At 40.2% G+C, this 14,273-nt stretch overlaps 1 protein-coding gene across 1 annotated transcript in view; it reads right to left on the bottom strand.

The window, feature by feature from the left end:
- Window positions 1-14,273, bottom strand: part of TERB2 (telomere repeat binding bouquet formation protein 2) — a 44,242-nt gene that overhangs the window by 23,531 nt on the left and 6,438 nt on the right. The gene's annotated exons all lie outside the window — the stretch shown is intronic.

Raw genomic sequence — 14,273 nt, 5'->3', positions numbered from 1 at the left:
TGAAAACCAGAGGCAGGAGGCTTAAGTCCAAATCTTGAGAACACCAGAGAACTCCTGAATCCAGGGAACATTAATCGATAGGAGCTCATCAAATGCCTCCATACCTACACTGAAACCAAGCACCACCCAAGAGCCAAAAAGTTCCAGAGCAAGACATACCACTCAAATTCTCCAGCAACACAGGAACATAGCCCTGAGCTTCAATATACAGGCTGCCCAAAGTCACACCAAAGCCGTTGATATCTCAAAACTCATTACTGGACACTTAATTGCACTTCAGAGAGAAGAAATCCAGCTCCACCCACCAGAACACCAACACAAGCTTCCCTGACCAGGAAACCTTGACAACCCACCCATCCAGCCCAACCCACAGCAAGGAACCTCCACAATAAAGAGGAACCACAAACTGCCAGAATACAGAAAGGCCACCCACAAACACAGCAATATACACAAGATGAAAAGGCAGAGAAATACCCAGCAGGTAAAGGAACAGGATAAATGCCCACCAAACCAAACAAAAGAGGAAGAGATAGGGAATCTACCTGATAAAGAATTCTGATTAATTATAGTGAAAATGATCCAAAAATCTTGAAAACAAATGGAGTTACAGATAAATAACCTGGAGACAAGGATAGAGAAGATGCAAGAAAGGTTTAACAAGGACCTAGAAGAAAAAAAAAAGAGTCAATATATAATGAATAATTCAATAAATGAGATCAAAAGTACTCTGCAGGGAAGCAACGGTAGAATAACAGAGGCAGAAGATAGGATAAATGAGGTAGAAGATCAGTTCAGTTCAGTCGGTCAGTCGTGTCTGACTCTGCAACCTCATGAACTGCAGCATGCCAGGCCTCCCTGTCCGTCACCAACTCCCAGAGTTCACACAAACTCATGTCCATCGAGTCAGTGATGCCATCCAACCATCTCATCCTCTGTTGTCCCCTTCTCCTACTGCCCCCAATCCCTCCAAGCATCAGAGTCTTTTCCAATGAGTCACTCTGCGCATGAGGTGTCCAAAGTAATGGAGTTTCAGCTTTAGCATCAGTCCTTCCAATGAACACCCAGGACTGACCTCCTTTAAATGGACTGGTTTGGATATCCTTGCAGTCCAAGGGACTCTCAAGAGTCTTCTCCAACACCACAGTTCAAAAGCATCAATTCTTCGGCACTTAGCTTTCTTCACAGTTCAACTTTCACATCCATACATGACCACTGGAAAACCATAGCCTTGACTAGATGGACCCTTGTTGGCAAAGTAATGTCTCTGCTTTTCAATATGCTATCTAGGGTGGTCATAGCTTTTCTTCCAAGGAGTAAGCGTCTTTTAATTTCATGGCTACTATCACAATCTGCGCTGATTTTGGAGCCCCAAAAAATAAAGTCTGACACTGTTTCCACTGTTTCCCCATCTATTTCCCATGAAGTGATGATGGGACCAGATGCCATGATCTTCGTTTTCTGAATATTGAGTTTTAAGCCAACTTTTTCAGTCTCCTCTTTCACTTTAATCTAGAGGCTTTTGAGTTCCTCTTCACTTTCTGCCCTAAGGGTGGTGTCATCTGCATATCTGAGGTTAATGATATTTCTCCCGGTAATCTTGATTCCAGCTTGTGCTTATTCCAAGCCCAGCGTTTCTCATGATGTACTCTGCTGAGAAGTTAAATAATCAGGGTGACAATATACAGTCTTGACGTACTCTTTTTCCTATTTCGAACCAGTCTGTTGTTCCATGTCCACTTCTAACCGTTGCTTCCTGACCTGCATATAGGTTTCTCAAGAGGCAGGTCAGGTGGTCTGGTACTCCCATCTCTTTCAGACTTTTCCACAGTTTATTGTGATCCACACAGTCAAAGGCTTTGGCATAGTCAATAAAGCAGACATAGATGTTTTCCTGGAATTCTCTTGCTTTTTCCATGATCCAGGAGATGTTGGCAACTTGATCTCTGGTTCCTCTGCTTTTTCTAAAACCAGCTTGAACATCCGGAAGTTCACGGTTCACATATTGCTGAAGCCTGGCTTGGAGAATTTTGAGCATTACTTTACTAGCGTGTGAGATGAGTGCAACTGTGCGGTAGTTTGAGCATTCTTTGGCATTGCCTTTCTTTGGGATTGGAATGAAAACTGACTTTTTCCAGTCTTGTGGCCTCTGCTGAGTTTTCCACATTTGCTGACATATTGAGTGCAGCACTTTCACAGCATCATCTTTCAGGATTTGAAATAGCTCAACTGGAATTCCATCACCTCCACTAGCTTTGTTCATAGTGATGCTTTCTAAGGCCCACTTGACTTCACATTCCAGGATGTCTGGCTCTAGGTCAGTGATCACACCATCGTGACTATCTGGGTCGTGAAGATTTTTTTTGTACAGTTCTTCTGTGTATTCTTGCCATCTCTTCTTAATATCTTCTGCTTCTGTTAGGTCCATACCATTTCTGTCCTTTATCGAGCCCATCTTTGCATGAAATGTTCCCTTGGTATCTCTAATTTTGTTGAAGAGATCTCTAGTCTTTCCCATTCTGTTGTTTTCCTCTGTTTCTTTGCATTGATGGCTGAGGAAGGCTTTCTTATCTCTCCTTGCTATTCTTTGGAACTCTGCATTCACATGCTTATATCTTTCCTTTTCTCCTTTGCTTTTTGATTCTCCTGTTTTCACAGCTATTTGTAAGGCCTCCCCAGAAGCCATTTTGCTTTTTTGCATTTCTTTTCCTGACAGAATGTGGTCTACTGGTGAAGGGAATGGCAAACCACTTCAGTATTCTTGCCTTGAGAACCCCATGAACAGTATGAAAAGGCAAAATGATAGGACACTGAAAGATGAACTTCCCAGGTCAAAGGTGCCCAATATGCTACTGGAGATCAGTGGAGAAATAACTCCTGAAAGAATGAAGGGATGGAGTCAAAGCAAAAACAATACCCAGTTGTGGGTGTGACTGGTAATAGAAGCAAGGTCCGATGCAGTGAAGGGCAATATTGCATAGGAACCTGGAATGTTAGGTCCATGAATCAAGGCAAATTGGAAGTGGTCAAACAGGAGATGGCAAGAGTGAACCTCGACATTCTAGGAATCAGTGAACTAAAATGGACTGGAAAGGGTAAATTCAACTCAGATGACCATTATATCCACTACTGTGGGCAGGAATCCCTTAGAAGAAATGGAGTAGCCATCATGGTAAACAAGAGAGTCCAAAATGCAGTACTTGGATGCAATCTCAAAAATGATAGAATGATCTCTTTCATTTCCAAGGCAAACCATTCAATATCACAGTAATCCAAGTTTATGCCGCAACCAGTAACACTGAAGAAGCTGAAGTTGAACGGTTCTATGAAGACCTACAAGACCTTTTAGAACTAACACCCAAAAAAGATGTCCTTTTCATTATAGGGGACTGGAATGCAAAAGTAGGCAGTCAAGAAACACCTGGGGTACCAGGCAAATTTTGCCTTCGAATACAGAATGAAGCAGGGCAAAGACTAATAGCGTTCTGCCAAGAAAATGCACTGGTCATAGCAAGCACCCTCTTCCAACAACGCAAGAGAAAACTCTACACATGGACATCACCAGATGGTCAACACCAAAATCAGATTGATTATATTCTTTGCAGCCAAAGATGGAGAAGCTCTATATAGTCAGCAGAAACAAGACTGGGAGCTGACTGTGGCTCAGATCATGAACTCCTTATTGCCAAATTCAGACTTAAATTGAAGAAAATAGGGAAAACTACTAGACCATTCAGGTATGACCTAAATCAAATTCCTTATGATTATACAGTGGAAGTGAGAAATAGATTTCAGGGACTTGATCTGATAGATAGAGTGCCTGATGAACTATGGACAGAGGTTTGTGACATTGTACAGGAGACAGGGATCAAGACCATCCCCATGGAAAAGAAATGCAAAAAAGCAAAATGGCTGTCTGGGGAGGCCTTACAAATAGCTGTGAAAATAAGAGGTAGAAGATAGAAGGGTAGAAATAAATGAAACAGAGAGGAAAAAAGAAAAAAGCATTAAAAGAAATGAGGACAGTCTCAGAGACCTCTGGGACAATGTTAAATGCCCCAACATTTGAATCATAGGAGTCCCAGAAGAAGAAGACAAAAAGAAAGACCATGAGAAAATACTTGAGGAGATAATAGTTGAAAATTTCCCTAAAATGGGGAAGGAAATAATCACCCAAGTCCAAGAAAGCCAGAGAGTTCCAAACAGGATAAATCCAAGGCAAAACACCCAAAGACACATATTAATCAAATTAACAAAGATCAAACACAAGAACAAATATTAAAAGCAGCAAGGGAAAAACAACAAATAACACACAAGGGGATTCCCATAAGGATAACAGCTGATTTTTCTATAGAAACTCTTCAGGCCAGAAGGGAATGGCAAGACATACTTAAAGTGATGAAAGAAAATAACCTAAAGCCCATATTACTGTACCCAGCAAGGATTCCATCCAAATATGAAAAAGAAATCAAAAGCTTTATAGACAAGCAAAAGCTGAGAGAATTCAGCAGCATCAAACCAGCTCTCCAACAAATGCCAAAGGATTTTCTCTACACAGGAAACACAGAAAAGGTGTATAAACTTGAACCCAAAACAATAAAGTAAATGGCAATGGGATCATACTTATCAATAATTACCTTAAATGTAAATGGGTTGAATGCCCCAACCAAAAGACAAAGACTGGCTGAATGGATACAAAAACAAGACCCCTATATATGTTGTGTACAAGAGACCCACCTCAAAGCAAGGACACATACAGACTGAAAGTAAAGGGCTGGAAAAAGATATTCCATGCAAATAGAGACCAAAAGAAAACAGGAGTAGCAATACTCATATCAGACAAAATAGACTTTAAAACAAAGGCTGTAAAAACAGACAAAGATGAACACTGCATAATGATCAAAGGATCAATCCAAGAAGAATATATAACAATTATAAATATATATGCACCCAACATAGGAGCACCGCAATATCTAAGACAAATGCTAACAAGTATGAAAGGGGAAATTAACAATAACACAATAATAGTGGGAGACTTTAATACCCCACTCACACCTATGGATAGATCAACTAAGCAGAAAATTAACAAGGAAACACAAACTTTAAATGATACAATAGACCAGTTAGACCTAATTGATATCTATAGGACATTTCACCCCAAAACAATGAATTTCACCTTTTTCTCAAGCATACCAGAACCTTCTCCAGGATAGATCACATCCTAGGCCATAAATCTAGCCTTGGTGAATTCAAAAAAATGAAATCATTCCAATCATCTTTTCTGACAACAATGCAGTAAGATTAGATGTCAATTACAAAAGAAAAACTATTAAAAATTCCAACATATGGAGGCTGAACAACACGCTGCTGAATAACCAACAAATCATAGAAGAAGTCAAAAAATAAATCAAAATATGCATAGAAATGAAAACACAACAACCCAAAACCTATGGGACACTGTAAAAGCAGTGCTAAGGGGAAGATTCCGGAGAAGGCAATGGCAACCCACTCCAGTACTCTTGCCTGGAAAATCCCATGGACCGAGGGTCCTGGTGGGCTGCAGTCCATGGGGTCACTAGGAGTCGGACACGACTGAGCAACTTCACTTTATTTTTTCACTTTCATTCATTGGAGAAGGAAATGGCAACCCACTCCAGTGTTCTTGCCTGGAGAATGCCAGGGACGGGGGAGCCTGGTGGGCTGCCATCTGTGGGGTCGCACAGAGTCAGACACGACTGAAGTGACTTAGCAGTAGCAGCAGCAAAGGGAAGATTCAGAGCAATACAGGCTTACCTCAAGAAACAAGAAAAAAGTCAAATAAATAACCTAACTCTACACCTAAAGCAACTAGAAAAGGAAGAAATGAAGAACCCCAGGGTTAGTAGAAGGAAAGAAATCTTAAAAATTAGGGCAGAAGTAAATGAAAAGAAACAAAGGGGACCGTAGCAAAAATCAACAGAGCCAAAAGCTGGTTCTTTGAGAAGATAAATAAAATTGACAAACCATTAGCCAGACTCATCAAGAAAAAAAGGGAGAAAAATCAAATCAACAAAATTAGAAATGAAAATGAAGGGCTCACAATAGACAACACAGAAATACAAAGGATCATAAGAGACTATTATCAGCAACTATTTGCCAATAAAATGGACAACTTGGAAGAAATGGACAAATTCTTAGAAAAGTACAACTTTCCAAAACTGAACCAGGAATAAACAGAAAATCTTAACAGACTCATCACAACCACGGAAATTGAAACTGTAATCAGAAATCTTCCAACAAAAAAAAGCCCAGGTCCAGACAGCTTCACAGCTGAAGTCTACCAAAAATTTAAAGAGCCATCACCTATCCTACTCAAACTCTTCCAGAAAATTCCAGAGGAAGGTAAATTGCCAAACTCATTCTATGAGGCCACCATCACCCTAATACCAAAACCTGACAAAGATGACACAAAAAAGAAAACTACAGGCCAATATCACTGATGAACATAGATGCAAAAATCCTTAACAAAATTCTAGCAAACAGAATCCAACAACATATTAAAAAGATCATACATCATGACCAAATGGGCTTTATCCCAGGGATGCAAGGATTCTTCAATATCCACAAACCAATCAATGTAATACACTACATTAACAAATTGAAAAATAAAAACCATATGATTATCTCAATAGATGCAGAGAAAGCCTTTGATAAAATTCAACATCTATTTATGATAAAAGACCCCTCAGAAAGCAGGAATAGAAGGAACATACCTCAACATAATAAAAGCTATATATGATAAACCCACAGCAAACATTATCCTCAATGGTGAAAAATTGAAAGCATTTCTCCTAAAGTTAAGAAAAAGACAAGGGTGCCCACTCTCATCACTACTATTCAACATAGTTTTGGAAGTTTTGCCCACAGCAATCAGAGCAGAGAAAGAAATAAAAGGAATCCAGATTGGAAAAGAAGAAGTAAAACTCTCACTGTTTGCAGATGACATGATCCTCTACATAGAAAACCCGAAAGACTCCACCAGAAAATTACTAGAGCTAATCAATGAATATAGTAAAGTCAGGATATAAAATCAACACACAGAAATCCCTTGCATTCCTATACACTAACAATGAGAAAACAGAAAGAGAAATTAAGGAAACAATTCCATTCACCATTGCAACAAAAAGAATAAAATACTTAGGAATATATCTACCTAAAGAAACAAAAGACCTATATATAGAAAACTATAAAACACTGGTGCAAGAAACCAAAGATGACACACATAGAGGGAGAAATATACCTTGTTCAGAAGAATCAATATAGTGAAAATGAGTGTACTACCCAAAGCAATCTATAGATTCAATGCAATCCCTATCAAGCTACCAACAGTATTTTTCAAAGAACTAGAACAAATAATTTCAAAATTTGTATGGAAATACAAAAAACCACAAATAGCCAAAGCAGTCTTGAGAAAGAAGAATGGAACTGGAGGAATCAACCTGCCTGACTTCAGTCTCTACTACAAAGCCACAGTCATCAAGACAGTATGGTACTGGCACAAAGACAGAAATATAGATCAATGGAACAAAATAGAAAGCCCAGAGATAAATCCATGCACCTATGGACACCGTATCTTCAACAAAGGAGGCAAGAATATATAATGGAGAAAAGACAATCTCTTTAACAAGTGGTGCTGGGAAAACTGGTCAACAACTTGTAAAAGAATGAAACTAGAACACTTTCTAACACCATACACAAAAATAAACTCAAAATGGATTAAAGATCTCAATGTAAGACCAGAAACTATAAAACTCCTAGAGGAGAACATAGGCAAAACACTCTCCGACATAAATCACAGCAGGATCCTCTATGACCCACCTCCCAGAATATTGGAAATAAAAGCAAAAATAAACAAATGGGACCTAATTAAACTTAAAAGCTTCTGCACAACAAAGAAAACTATAAGCAAGGTGAAAAGACAGCCTTCAGAATGGGAGAAAATAATAGCAAATTAAGCAACAGACAAATTAATCTAAAAAATACATAAGCAACTCCTGCAGCTCAATTCCAGAAAAAATAAATGACCCAATCAAAAAGTGGGCCAAAGAACTAAACACACATTTCTCCAAAGACATACAGATGGCTAACAAACACATGAAAAGATGCTCAACATCACTCATTATCAGAGAAATGCAAATCAAAACCACAATGAGGTACCATTTCATGCCAGTCACAATGGCTGCGAATCAAGTCAACAAGCAATAAATGCTGGAGAGGGTGTGGAGAAAAGGGAACCCTCTTACACTGTTGGTGGGAATGCAAACTAGTGCAGCCACTATGGAGAACAGTGTGGAGATTCCTTAAAAAACTAGAAACAGAACTGCCTTATGACCCAGAAATCCCACTGTGGGCATACACACTGAGGAAACCAGAATTTAAAGAGACACGTGTACCCCAATGTTCATCGTAGCACTGTTTATAATAGCCAGGACATGGAAGCAACCTAGATGTCCATCAGCAGATGGATAAGAAAGCTGTGGTACATATACACGATGGAATATTACTCAGCCATTAAAAAGAATACACTTGAATCAGTTCTAATGAGGTGGATGAAACTGGAGCCTATTATACAGACTGAAGTAAGCCAGAAAGAAAAACACCAATACAGTATACTAACGCATATATATGGAATTTAGAAAGATGGTAACAATAACCTTGTATGCGAGACAGCAAAAGAGACACAGATGTATAGAACAGTCTTTTGGACTCTGTGGGAGAGGGCGAGGGCAGGATGATATGGGAGAATGGCATTGAAACATGTAAATTATCATATGTGAAATGAATCGCCAGTCAAGGTTCGATGCATGATACAGGGTGCTCGCGGATGGTGCAGGGGATGAACCAGAGGGATGGGATGGGGAGGGAGGTGGGAGGAGGGTTCAGGATGGGGAACACATGTACACCCATGGCAGACTCGGCAAAACCAATACAATATTGTAAAGAAAATAAATATATAAAACTGAAAAAAATAAAGTAAGAAAAAATTTCCTTTTCCGATTCTTCTCTTACAAGGTCACTTAGGATAACTCTTCTCTCCTTTACTAATTCCTTAATATCTTCATGGTCTCAACTTTTCAATTTCATTTTTCTTCCTAACCTTACCAGTTTCTTATCTCAAAAAGGATAACAAGTTCAAAGGAGTTCTATGAATAGAGATTCAGTTCAGTTCAGTTCAGTCGCTCAGTCATGTTCAACTCTTTGCGATCCCATGAACCACAGCATGCCAGGCCTCCCTGTCCATCACCAACTCCCGGAGTCTACCCAAACCCATGTCCATCGAGTCGGTAATGCCATCCAACCACTTCATCCTCTGTCATCCCCTTCTCCTCCTGCCCTCAATCTTTCCCAGCATCAGGGTCTTTTCAAATGAGTCAGCTCTTTGCATCAGGTGGCCAAAGTATTGGAGATTCAGCTTCAGCATCAGTCCTTCCAATGAGTATTCAGGACCGATTTCCTTTAGGATGCACTGGTTGGATCTCCTTGCAGTCCAAGGACTCTCAAGAGTCTTCTCCAACATCACAGTTCAAAAGCATCAGTTCTTCGGTGCTCAGCTTTCTTTATAGTCCAACTCTCACATCCATACATGACTACTGGAAAAATCATAGCCTTGACTAGACGGACCTCTGTTGGCAAAGTCATGTCTCTGCTTTTTAATACAAAGACCTAGAATATGGATATTCAAACTTAAGTGGTGGATTATCTATAAGTCACGGGACCATGAAGCAATAGTTCACTAAAATTAAATACACAACTTTGTGCTACATCAGATAACAATGTATATCAAATTAAGGAAAACTATATAGGAGGTACAAAAGGAACAAGAAAATATTATGGGAAAAAACTTGAAGGTAAAAAAACTACACTATATAAATTAAACTCATTAATTTTTATATTGAAGAAAGATCATTTTATTTCAGCAGCTAAATCCCATACTTTCAATAGTTAATGCTCCCTATGAACATCTAGAAACCACTGAAGTGGAAAATATAGTATTGGGACTAGATAGTGAATAAGCCTGAAAGAAAGGTGCATCTCACAGATTAGCCCTAACACAATGCCAAGTCCATGTTTGTTTGTCTTTTAAAATATAACTTTTATTTCTTAAGCCAAAGTAGCCACATTATACACAATTTGGAAAAGAGGGAAATCCTCTTCCTAATCCTCCAATCCTAATAAAATTACTAATATTTAGTTTATTTCCTTATTATATTATATACATTTTAAAATAATATCACAGTAATCAAAAAAATCCTGTTTCTTTTCTGTAAGGATAGTCTAGCATAATATGGTTAAATGCATGGGTTCTGGAATTAGACTGACCCAGTTAAAATCCTGCTTCTCCTCACTTATTAAAAGTTTGTGTGACTTTGGGGAAATTACTTCATCTACCTACACTTGTGTTCCCCCCCTGTTGTTTGACCTGAGGCCAGTCTATGGTGGAGGTGATGAGGATAACAGTGACCTCCTTCAGAAGGGTCATGCACACACTGCCGCACTCAGTGCCCCTGACCCTGCTGCACACCACCACTGACCCACACCTCCGCCAGAGATGCCACGACACTCACAGGCAAGTCTGGGTCAGTCTCTTGTGGGGTCACTGCTCCTTTCTCCTGGGTCCTGGTGTGCTCAAAGTTTTGTTTGTGCCCTCCAAGAGTCAGTTCCCCAGTCCTGTGTAAGTTCTGGCCACTCTGTGGTAGGGTTAATGGCGACCTCCTCCAAGAGGGCTTAGCCATACCCAAGGAGGGAACACAGCCGTGCCCATCAGAACAGGACCCAGTTTCCCCCTCAGTCAGTCTCTTCCATCAGGAAGCTCCCATAAGCCCCTTATCCTTATCCATCAGAGGGCAGATAGAATGAAAACCATAATCACAGAAAACTAATCAAACTGACCACATGGACCAAAGCCCTGTCTAACTCAATAAAACTATGAGCCATGCTGTGTAGGGCCACCCTATACAGATGGGTCATGGTGGAGAGTTCTGACAAAATGTGGTCCACTGGAGAAGGGAATGGCAAACCACTTCAGTACTCTTGCCTCATGAACCCAGGAACAGTATGAAAAGGCAAAAAGATAGGACACTGAAAGATGAACTCCCCAGGTCAGTAGGTGCCCAATATGTTATTGGAGAACAGTGGAGAAATAACTCCAGAAAGAATGAAGAGACAGAGCCAAACCAAAAACAACACCCAGTTGTGAATGTGACTAGTGATGAAAGTAAAGTCCGATGCTGTAAAGAACAATATTGCATAGGAACCTGGAATGTTAGGTCCATGATTCAAGGTAAATTGGAAGTAGTCAAACATGATACGAGTGAATATTGACATTTTAGGAATCAGTGAACTAAAATGGACTGGAATGGGTGAATTAAACTCAGATGACCATTATATCTACTATTATGGGCAAGAATCCCTTAGAAGAAATGGAGTAGCCATCAAAGTCAATAAAAGAGTCCAAAATGCAGTACTTGGATGCAATCCAAAAAACAACAGAATGATCTCTTTTCATTTCCAAGGCAAACCATTCAATATCACAGTAATCCAAGTCTATGCCCCAACCACTAATGCTGAAGAAGCTGAAGTTGAACGGTTCTATGAAACCTACAAGACCTTCTGGAATGAACACCCAAAAAAGATGTCCTTTTCATTTCAGGAATGCAAAAGTAGAAAATCAAGAGATACCTGGAGTAACAGGCAAGTTTGGTCTTGGAGTACAAAATGAAGCAGGGCAAAGGCTAAAACAGTTGTGCCAAGACAACATACTTGTCATAGCAAACACCCTCTTCCAACAACACAAGAGAAGACTCTACACATGGACATCACCAGATGGTCAACACCAAAATCAGACTGATTATATTCTTTGCAGGTGAAAATGGAGAAGCTCTATATAGTCAGCAAAAATAAGACTAGGAGCTGAATGTGGCTCAGATCATGAACTCCTTATTGCAAAATTCAGACCTAAATGGAAGAAAGCAGGGAAAACCACTAGACCATTCAGGTATGACCTAAATCTTATACAGTGGAAGTGACCAACAGATTTAAGGGATTAGATCTGATAGACAGACTGCCTGAAGAATGATGAACAGAGGTTCATGACATTGTACAGGAGGCAGCGATCAAGATCATCCCCAATAAAAAGAAATGCAAAAAAGGCAAAATGGTTGTCTGAGGAAGTAAAAGGCAAAGGAGAAAAGGAAAGATATACCCATTTGAATGCAGAGTTCCAAAGAATAGCAAGGAGAGATAAGAAAGCCTTCCTTAGTGATCAATGATAAATTAGAGGAAAACAACAGAATGGAAAAGACTAGAGATTTCTTCAAGAAAATTAGAGATCCCAAGGGAACATTTCATGCAAAGAAGGGCACAATAAAGGACAGAAATGGTATGGACCTAACAGAAGCAGAAGATATTAAGAAGAGGTGGCACCAATACACAGAAAAAGTATATAAAAAAGATCTAGTGACCCAGATAACCATGATGGTGTGATCACTCACCTAGAGCCAGACATCCTGGAACGTGAAGTCAAGTGAGCCTTAGGAAACATCACTACAAGCAAAGCCAGTGGAGGTGATGAAATTACAGTTGTGCTATTTTAAATCCTAAAAGATGATGCAGTGAAAGTGCTGCACTCAGTGACTGTGTGAGTGAAAGTCACTCAGTCATGTCCAACTCTTTGAGATTCCATGGACTGTCCCTCGAATTCTCCAGGCCAGAATACTGGAGTGGGTAGCCTTTCCCTTCTCCAGGGGATCTTCCCAACCAGGGATCGAACCCAGGTCTCCCACACTGCAGGCAAGTTCTTTACCAGCTGAGCCACGAGGGAAGCCCAAGAACACTGGAATGGGTAGCCTATCCCTTCTCCAGAGGATCTTCCAGACCCAGGAATCGAACCAGGGTCTCCTGCATTGCAGGCAGATTCTTTAAAAACTGATCTATGAGGGCTCAATATGCCAGCAAATCTGGAAAACTCAGCAGTGGCCACAGGACTGGAAAAGGTCAGTTTTCATTCCAGTCCCAAAGAAAGGCAATGCCAAAGGATGTTCAAACTATCACACAATTGCACTCATCTCACATGCTAGCAAAGTAATGCTCAAAATTCTCCAACAGTACATGAACCATGAACTTCCAGATGTTCAAGCTGGATTTAGAAAAGGCAGACGAACCAGAGATCAAATTGCCAACATCCACTGGATCAAAAAAGCAAGAGAGTTCCAGAAAAACATTTGCTTTATTGACTACACCAAAGCCTTTGACTGTGTGGATCACAAAAATCTGTGGAAAATTCTTCAAGAGATGGGAATACCAGACCACCTGACCTGCCTCCTGAAAAATGTATCTGCAGGTCCAGAAGTACAGCTAGAACCGGACATGGAACAACAGACTGGTTCCAAATTGGGAAAGTACGTTAAGGCTGAATATTGTCACCCTGTTTAGTTAACTTATATACAGAGTACATCATGAGAAATGATGGGCTGGATGAAGCACAAGCTGGAATCAAGATTACTGGGAGAAATACCAATAACCTCAGATACGCAGTTGACACCACCCTTATGGCAGAAAAGTGAAGAACTAAAGAGTCTCTTGATGAAAGTGAAAGAGGAGAGTGAAAATGTTGGCTTAAAACTCAACATTCAGAAAACTAAGATCATGGCATCCAGGCCCATCCTTCATGGCAAATAGATGGGGAAACAATGGAAACAGTGACAGACATTATTTTGGGGGGCTCCAAAATCACTGCAGATGGTGACTGCGGCCATGAAATTAAAAGATTCTTGCTCCTTGGAAAAAAAACTATGACCAACCTAGACACCATATTAAAAAGCAGAGACATTACTTTGCCGACAAATGTTTGTCTAGTCAAAGCTATGGTTTTCCAGCAGCCATGTATGGATGTGAGAGCTGGACTATAAAGAAGGCTGAGTGCCGAAGAACTTATGCTTTTGAACTGTGGTGTTGGATAAGACTCTTGAGAGTCCCTTAGGCTACAAGGAGATCCAACAGTCAATCCTAAAGGAAATCAGTCCTGAATATTCATTGGAAGGACTGATGCTGACGCTGAACCTCCAATACTTTGGCCACCTGATGCAAAGAACTGACTCACTAGAAAAGAACCTTGATGCTGGGAAAGATTGAAGGCAGGAGGAGAAGGGGACGGCAGAGGATGAGATGGTTGGATGGCATCACCGATTCTATGGACATGAGTTTGAGTAAACTCCGGGAGTTGGTGATGGACAGGGAAG

Source organism: Bos indicus, chromosome 10 (genome assembly GCF_029378745.1).
Source record: "Bos indicus isolate NIAB-ARS_2022 breed Sahiwal x Tharparkar chromosome 10, NIAB-ARS_B.indTharparkar_mat_pri_1.0, whole genome shotgun sequence".
NCBI lineage: Eukaryota > Metazoa > Chordata > Mammalia > Artiodactyla > Bovidae > Bos > Bos indicus.
Note: the sequence above shows the minus strand (reverse complement) of the source record. Positions and strands in the feature narration are given on the sequence as shown.